We start from the raw sequence: 9664 nt of genomic DNA, 5'->3' as shown, positions 1-9664 counted from the left end.
CAAGAGACCTAGAATTGCCAAAGCAATCCTGAGGAAAAAGAACAAAGTTGGAGGCATAACTCTCTCAGACTTCAGATAACACTACAAAGCTACAATAATCAAAACAGTGTGGTATTGGCACAAAAACAAACATATGAATTAATAGAATAGAATAGAGAGCCCAGAAATAAACACACACATCTTTGGCCAATTAATCCTTGACAAAGGAGGCAAGAATATACAATGGAGAAAACACAGTCTATTCAGCAAATGATGTTGGGAAAGCTGGACAGCTGCACGTGAATCAATGAAATTAGGACACTCCCTCAGACCATAAACACAAATTAAATAAAAATGGCTTAAAGACTTAAATATAAGACACGACACCATAAAACACCTAGAAGAGAACTTGGGCAAAACATTTTCTGACAAATCATAGTAATATTTTCTTACGTCATTTTCCTAAGGCAATAGAAATAAAAGCAAAAATAAACACGTGGAACCTAATCAAACACATAAGCCTTTGCACAGCAAAGAAAACCTTAAACAAATGAAAGACAGCATACAAAATTGGGAGAAAATATTTGCAGTTGGTGTGACTGATAAGGGCTTAATTTCCAAAATACGTAAACAGATCATACAGCTCAATAACAAAAAACAACAAGCAAATCAAAAAATGTCAAAAGGCCTAAATATATATTTCTTCAGACATACATGTGGCCAACAGGTACATGAAAAGGTGCTTAATAATGCTAATTTTTAGAGAAATTCATCAAAACTACAATGAGATATCATTTCACACAGATCAGAATAGACATCATCAAAAAGTCTGAAAATAATAAATGCTAGAGAGGGTATGGAGAAAAGTGAACTTTCCTACACTGTTGGTGGGAATGTAAATTAGTGCAGCCACTCTGGAGAACATTATAGAGGTTCCTTAAAAAGCTAAAACTAGAGTTACCACGCCATCTTGCAATCCTATTCCTGGACATATATCCAGAATAGACAAAAAACTAATTGGAAAAGGTACATGCATCCCAACGTTCATAGCAACACTATTTACAACAGCCAAGATATGTAAGCAATCTAAATGTCCATCAACAGATGAATGGATAAAGATGTCATGTATATATACAGTAGAATACTATTAAGCCATAAAAATGAAATAATGCCATTTGCAGCAACATGGATGGACCTAGAGATTATTATGCTAAGTGTAGTAAGTCAGACAGAGGAAGACAAATATCATATGATATCACTCATATGTGGAATCTAAAAAAAGTGATACAAATAAACTTATTCACAAAACAGAAACATACTCACACCCATAGAAAACAAACTTATGGTCACCAGAAGGGAGAAGCGGGGAGACGGATAAATTTAGTATTTAGGATTAACAGATACACACTACTATACATAAAATAGATAATCAACAAAGACCTACTGAACAGCACAGGGAAGTATATTCAATATCTTGTAATAACCTATAATGGAAAAGAATCTGAAAAAAATGTATACATAAAACTGAAAATAAGTATATATCTGTATATGAATCACTTTGCTGTATACCTGAAACTAGCACAACATTGTAAATCACCTATACTTTAATAAAAATAAAACATAACAAAGTTGTCAAAAAGAAGGTATTGCACTTAATAATCAGTAAGGCACCACTCTAACTCAGCAAATTAATACATACATGTATACCAATTGTGTCCAACACTATTTTTAGTGTCTCTTCACTCTGTGACTCCATAGTGCAAAATTTGCTCTTACATAGAAAAATAATCCAGCTATACATGGGTTAGATAATAAAGCAAGAGAGTCTAGGTGAATATTATTAGAAAAAAATGTAAGTAAACACAAGTGAATATGGTAGAGTTTTACAAATTTGATAATTAGATAGAAAAAATGATAATCTCATACTTTAAGAATTTACCAAACGCAAAGGATAACTAGTACAAAATTCTGTGATGGAAGAGTTTTGGCTAATAGCACTACAATTCAAAAGAAGGAGATACAGGTTTGCTCTAATGAATCTTATTATGAAAATTGCTCTCATAAAATCCTTTGTGCTTATAGAACAACAGACAAAGACTATTCTTCCTTAGGTTACCACAGTCTGATGCTCAGATTTCTTGGTGTCTAACTTGTCAACACAGAACCCTCACTATCTCAAAGATAATAGCATCACCCTCCCCTTTGCTTTTACTGTCTACTAGTAAGGTGCCCTGTTTTCTCTCTCTGTGGGAATGCTAAAATAAAAGCACTACACAAAGAGTAATCACTTCAAACTGAAATCATCTCTCTTTCATGGGCCTTCAGAATACAGACAGCTTGGATATTCTTGTGAACTAGCTCCCTGAGAAACAGAAAATAGAAGATGTGCTGACAGTACTAGTAAGGTATCACTTGATTTAATAAAAGTCAGGGTCTTAGCAGTTAGTGTCCTGCTAGGACACTTCTTGCAGTTGAAGAGTCTCACAAATTTGAACCTCTTTCTACTTTTAACTTTAACAACACTGTTATTTCAGAGTATTTTTAGTCTGCTGCACCTTCATGGGATTTTAAATAACCTTTTTTTTCTGTCTTCTTGGAATCAGGGTCTGAAGTTCCAATACGGGGACAAAGTGAGCCAGAGAGAGTCAGAAATTCCAAGAACAGAAAGCAGACAATCCAGCCTATTATAGTCAGATCCTCAGTCAGCCTCAGTGAGTACATGCAAAACACTGGCAAGGAAAGCTTCCTTTGGAATAACACACCACCAAAAAAAAGTAATAAAACATATTATTAGGAATGAAAGGTTTTGGATTCTCCTCTAGTAAGCTATGTTAATAAGACAATATGTTATCCTCTGTCCCTGAAGTTCTGAAAATGCCCACAGCAAAGCAATCTCCTCTAATCCTGCAGACTGACTGATCCTTCAAAGGACCCCATAAAATTCTAATCTAAAAATATGACTTACATTGAAAGGGAGAAAACTGCAAACTAGGATGCTCTACACAGTAAGATTATCATTTAGAGAGAGCTGAAGGAGAGATAAAGAACTCCCCAGGCAAGGAAAAAAACTAAAAGTTTATCAATACTAAACCTACCCTAAAAGAAATGTTGATAGCTCTTCTCCAAGTGGAAAAGAATTAAGACTCTAGAAAAGAGAAAACTTCATTAGGAAAGGCATATATATAGTAAGGGCTGAGGATCAACCACATAAATAAGCTAGTACAAAGAATAAAGAGCAAAACATTGTAAAAGGAACTAAAACTACAATAAACAGTTAAGATATAAACATGAAAAAGTCAACGATGATCTCAAAAACACAAAATGTGGAGGAGAGGAGTAAAAAATGCAGAGCTTTTAGAATGTGTTTGAACTTAAATGACTACTAATTTAGAACAAATAGAACTATTTATAGGTCAACATATATGAATCCTATGGTAACCACAAATAAAAAATCTACAATAGGCACACAAAAACTAAAAAGAAAGGAACAAAAGCATACCACTGAAAAAAATTCATCAAACCAAAAGGGAAGAAATCAAAAGAAATGAATCAAGAAGAACTACATACAACTGGAAAACAAGTATTAAAATGACAGTAAGTAATATCTATCAATAATTACTTTAAATGTCAATAGACTAAATTCTCCAATGAAAAGACACATAGTGGTTGATTGGATTGAAAAAAACAAAAACAAAATCCCCAAAACAAGACTCATCTATATGCTGCCTACAAGAGATTCACTTCACAACTAAAGACACGCACAGACTGAAAGTGAGAGGATGAAAAAAGGTATTTCATGCAAATGGAAACAGCAAAAAAGCAGGGGCGGCAATATTCATATCAGTTAAAATAGACTTTAAAACAAAGGCTGTAAGAAAAGACAAAGAAGGACATTATATTATGATACAGGGATCAGTACAAGAAGCAGATATTACACATGTTAATATATGTGCACTCAATACAAAAGCACCTAAATATATAAAGCAAATATTAACAGGCACAAAGGGAGAAATAGATAATAATATGATAATAGTAGTGGATTTTAACATCCTATTTAAATCAATGGACAGAGCATCCAGATAGAAAATCAATAAGGCAACAGTGGTCTTAAATAACTCAATAAACCAGTTGAACTTAGTAGATATCTACAGGACATTCCAACCAAAAGCAGCGGAATACACATTTTTTTCCAAGTGCACCAAAATGTTCTCCAGGATAGGTCATGTGCTAGGCCAAAAAATATCTTTATCAATTTAAGAGGATAGAAACTATACCAAGCAATTTTTTCACCACAACAGTATGAAACTAGAAATCAGTTACAGAAAGAAAAATGGAAAAAGCACGAATACATGGGTACTAAACAGTATGCTACTGAAAAACCAAGAGGTCAATGAAGAAATCAAAGAGGAAATCAGAAAATAACTCAAGACAAATAAAAATGGAAACACAACTTTCCAAAACCTATGGGATGCGGCAAAAGCAATTCTAAGAGGGAGGTCTACTACAATACAGTTTCCTCAAGAAACAAGAAAAATCTCTAGTAAACAGTCTAACCTATTGTCTAAAGGAAGCAGAGAAGGAAAAACAAAGCCCAAAGTCAGCAGAAAGAAGAAAATAATAAAGATCAGCGGGGAGACAAATAAAATAGAGACCAACAAATAGAAAAAGTAAAAACCAAGAGCTGCCTCTTTTTGCAAAGATAACTGAAATTTATAAACCTTCAACTGGGTTCACCAAGAAGAAAAGAGAAAACACAAATAAATAAAATGAGAAACGAGAGAGGAGAAGTAACAACCAACACCACAGAGATACAAAAAATATAAGAGAATATTATGAGCAATTACATCCTAACAAATCGGACAACCTAGAAGAAACGGACAGATTTCTAGAAACTTGCAACCTGCCGAGACTGAATCAAGAAGAAACAGTCTGAACAGACCGATCACTAGTAGTGAAACTGAATTTGCAATAAAACCTCCTAGCAAACAAAACCTACAAGACTGAATGGCTTCACAGGGCAACTCAACCAAATACACAAAGAAGGGCTAATACTTACCCTTCTCTAATTATTCCAAAAAATTAAAGAGGGTTGAATGCACCCCAGTTCTTTCTACAAGGCCACCATTACGTTGATACCAAAACCAGGCATAGACAGTACCAAAAAAATAAAAATTAAAAAAAGGACCACTACTTTGTTCTCTGTATCTAAGTATTTGTTTTTGTTCGCTTAGTTTGTCATTTTTAAAAAATTTATTTTCATATTGCCCATGTGAGTGAAATAATATGATATTTGTCATTCTCCATCCAACTTATCTCACTTAGCACAATACTCGATGTCTATCCATGTGGTCACATATGGCAAGATTTCATCTTTTTTTTTATGGCTGATTATCACTCCATTGTATGTAAGCCACATCCATTTATCAATTGATGGGCACTTATATTGTTTCTGTATCTTGGCTATCATAAACAATGTTGTGATGAACATAAATTTGCATATATCTTTGCAAATCACTGTTACCTTACAAAATATGCTGAATTTTCCCTTAATAGCATTTCTAATTATAAATTAACTTTAAAGAAATTTATTCAGATTCTAATTCTCCTATTAGAAAATCTATTAGGCCAAGGACTTTAGTATTCAGTTTATGTCTGTAACCTGAGTGCTAGCTCAGTGCCCGATGGATTATAAATGCACAGTAAATAGTTGATAAATAAATGAGAAAATGGTCAAATTAACAGATATATGACATAGTTTATATTAATAATGACAAGATGGAGTTAATGTATTCTAGTGCCAGTGATACAGTGAATCACTTAATCTTTTAAGTAATTTTCAACTACCAGGCATTTCGCTCTTTCAGCTTGAAAGATATTACCACAAATTACAATCAACATTCATATAAGGATAATCTCAGTAAGGTAGGTGACTTGTCTGCACAAAACCTGATTCCCCTTATATTTGAGAATTAGTGTCTCTTTGGATGGAAAGGGGTGAGGTGTACTGGGATAAGCATTCGATACCCTACTGTGACCATACAGGGTCTGTGTGAGGCTGGTTGGAGGCTGAGTCTGAGAAAAAGTACACGTTGACCAGATCTAGCTGAAGACATACACACAGAAAGGCAACTTTAGCCAGAAACTAGATGGTAGCCTAAGAATTAAATACAAATATTGTGGGAAAGAATGTCAATGTTGGGTAAACAAAGGCAAAAGGCTAGACAGCGTTCAGCAGATCTGTTGGAACAGTGTTTACTGGGTGAAATAAAGGAAACAGGAGCGTTAGCAGGAATGTGGGTCCTCTGTTGCAAGATTGCAACTGGCAGAACCAGCATCAGATGGTTCCTTCAAAAGAGGGATGACAAGTTTTGGATTATGGAATTTTTAAGCACCACCCTCTCTCCTGATATGATCAGAGGTTGGGTACAAAATCAGTATTACGTGGCAGAACTTTGGTTCCAGCCTAATTCCACTGGCTCAGCATTCATGGTTTCAGCAGTTGCAGCTCCTACCATGGTGTAGTAAGCATGCTAGGAATAAATCTTCGGGTATACCTCATGTGATTTAGTAGATAGATAAGCTAATTTACCACCTCAGAACTCTCCCAGGATTGAGTGAATTAAACGCTCAATCCTAAATGCACTTTGTGAGTAGCTAATCTACAAGAAATCACTCTTGGATGAGTTACTTCTTGCCTCTCAAACTTTGCCCATCAGGAGCCACGTGATTCCTCTTCTTCCTGGATGAAAAAATCAGACTTTATTTCCCAGGATCCATGAGGTTGTTCATGGCCATATTATTGAGTTTTAGCCAATAAAATACGGACAGAGGTGTCATACATAATTTCTAGATCTAATTTCTACAAACTCTTTGCCATTCTTTCATCTTTACTTATTTTCTACTGAGAATTCTAAACCCTTAAATGTAAAGGAGGCATACAATTGAAGAATCCTGGTCTTGGAATATCTGTATGAAGCTAAGTATCTTGCTGATACTCACTGGAGTAGGATTTATTAGAAACTTGAGATTTAAGTAATGGTATATTGTGACGGTTAATGTTACATACCTTGATTAATAAGCAAATAAAGTAAGAATCAAGTAGTCAAAGATAAGTAGAGAGCTAGACAGAACATAAAACACCTGAAATATCAAGCACACTTTTTGCAGATAAACAGAATTCTATTGGCGAAAAAAATAAAACGGTTCTATATCAATTGCCCATTATTGAACTTTATTCCCTAAATTATAAAATTAGGGATATACATCTTGACATTGAAAATCTGCTGCTGCATCTTGATATATTTAATAGAACTGCAGGGTGAAATATCCCTTTTCTTCTCTCTTTTCTCTCTCCAGTACCTCACTTAATATCGTATCAATTCCAAATCCAGTCAACACTGATGTTTGCAAATGCTGCTGAGTGAGTGCATTCAACTACCATTGCTGAAACTTCTCTAAGTTGCTGTCACTGCTAAGAGCTGAGACTGCAAAACTAGTGAGACTTGTTCTTTGCCTTCAAGCCATTGAGACTCCAGTGTGTGATACAGATGTTTAAATAAAGAACTAACTCAAGTGCTTCAATTAAGATATATACAAGGCAAAAATGAGGAACTGATTGGTTTCCTTGAGGAGGTGGCATGGGTTGAAGTCTGAGAATGCTGCAGACAATATGAAATATTTGCCACAGGTGGGGAAGAATGTGCATGTGGAACTTGGAACAGACTTTTAAAGAGAGGGAATGATATGGACAAAGGCACAGGGCAGAGATGTGAAATCAGATGGCATTCTGCAAGGAATGGAAAATGGTTTTGTATGGCTAAGAGATTAACATGCAAATAGTGATAGAAAGCAGCAGGGAGATTTTGATGTATTTTCTTATTTCTAATACGCTTATCTTTTGTCTTATCTCAGCCAAATATTTCTATGGTTATACCTGAAGCTTATCTCAGGTAACATGCTGTTTCTAGACTCTCTACTGTAAGCCATTCACTTTCAGAATACCACCTCCTATTCTTCCAGCCTATTTCCACTCAAGTGTTATGACCTCAGCAATTCCTCAACTTCATGAAGACCTTAGGCTCAGTGCTCCCTTTTATCCTTATCAACAATCTTTTTCATATTTTCACTTCCTTACTTATCCAACTCAAATTTTATCATCTATTATTAGACTCAGTAGTAGGTCCTTTACTCTATTTATTTATCCCTCTTAGTTAATCTCATTTATTCCTTTTGTTTTGAATAGCATCTAAATACTTATGAGTCCGTAATCCAGAGGTACCACTCCAACTTCCCAGAGGCTCTAATTTATATATTCACTTAATATCTCCCAGCTCTAAAAGTTTTGCTAGATTCTTCTCATTTTCTCCTTACTCCTATCCAGTCATCAATAAGATTTATCTACCCCATCTTAAAAACTTAATTCAAATCCAAACATCTCTCTCCATCTCAATGACTACTACCATATTAATCTGTCTAACTCATGTTTTTTGCCACCATTTTGCACTAAAGTTGCCCCAACGATCTTTCCAAAATCTTTCCAAAATATAAATTGCCATGTTATTTCCTACTTGAAACGTCTCAGTGCTTTTCTTTTCAATTGAATTATCTTAAAGTCCAATTATCTTTAATTATCTGAAGTCCAAATTCCTTAGCTGACTTGTAAAGTCCCACAGTCTTTTCTCTCCTTACCTCTCTGACATCTTAGTCTTCAACCCAGTCCTCACATTCCAATCTTGCTGCCTTTCTCTCTGTTCCTCAAACATGTCAAATTTGTCTCTGCCTTAGGAAATTCACTATGCTGTTCCCTCCACCAAGAATGCTCTTCCCAAGACTTTTGGACCCCTCCATTTATTTGAGTGTCAAATTAAAAGTAACCTTCTATTTGATGTCATTCCTGACCTGAACTCCATTACAGAGAAGCCATCTAGTTAACCTCAATTACATCATCCTATTTTAATATTTTTACATCAAATCTATCACTTAAATGTGTGACTGTGTGTGTTTGTTTATCTGCTTTCTCCCTGACCTAGAATGGAAATGCCATTAGAATTACAAGCTTTCCTGTCTTTCTCTTTCAGCATCCCTGGTGTCCAGAATATTGCCTGGTGATACTCAACAAATATTTGTTGAGTAAATAAATGAAACTGAGTCAGTGAACTTTGTTCCTACTCAACTGACAGTGGAGATCTAACACTGGGCTGAGGAATGTGGACTGTATCCTGTAGATGGTAGGAGTTCAAAAGAGTTGTAATCCAGAGAGCGACATGATAAGAGTTGCATTTTAAAAATTTGCTCTGGGAGCTGAATGGAAGATAGATTGCAGAAAACAAAGCTGGAGGCATGGTAACTAGTTAGGAGATGATAAGAATAGCCTGGACAGAAGACTGAACAATGACAGTATCAGTAAGAAGAGAAAGAAGTGGAAAGTAGTGAGAGTGACTAAGGAAGGAGAAATGATAGGACTAAAGGATTCATAGTACGTTCAATGGTGAGAAAACGAGGTAAAATGAGACCTAGGTTTTTGCTTGGATAATTATGGATATAAGACTGCTGGATGATAAGCAGCTTTAAGAAAAGAAAATAGTAAGTTCAGCTTGTATCTAAAGAATGTTTCATAAGTAGATCAGCAGAACATAGGACAGGGTTCCAATGCGAGTCTTTCACTATGGACTGGTGGAAGTGTGCC

This window comes from Vicugna pacos, chromosome 5, assembly GCF_048564905.1.
Source record: "Vicugna pacos chromosome 5, VicPac4, whole genome shotgun sequence".
In the NCBI taxonomy this organism is placed as follows: Eukaryota; Metazoa; Chordata; class Mammalia; order Artiodactyla; family Camelidae; genus Vicugna; species Vicugna pacos.
The sequence above is the reverse complement of the archived record's forward strand: the minus strand, read 5'-3'. Positions refer to the sequence as shown.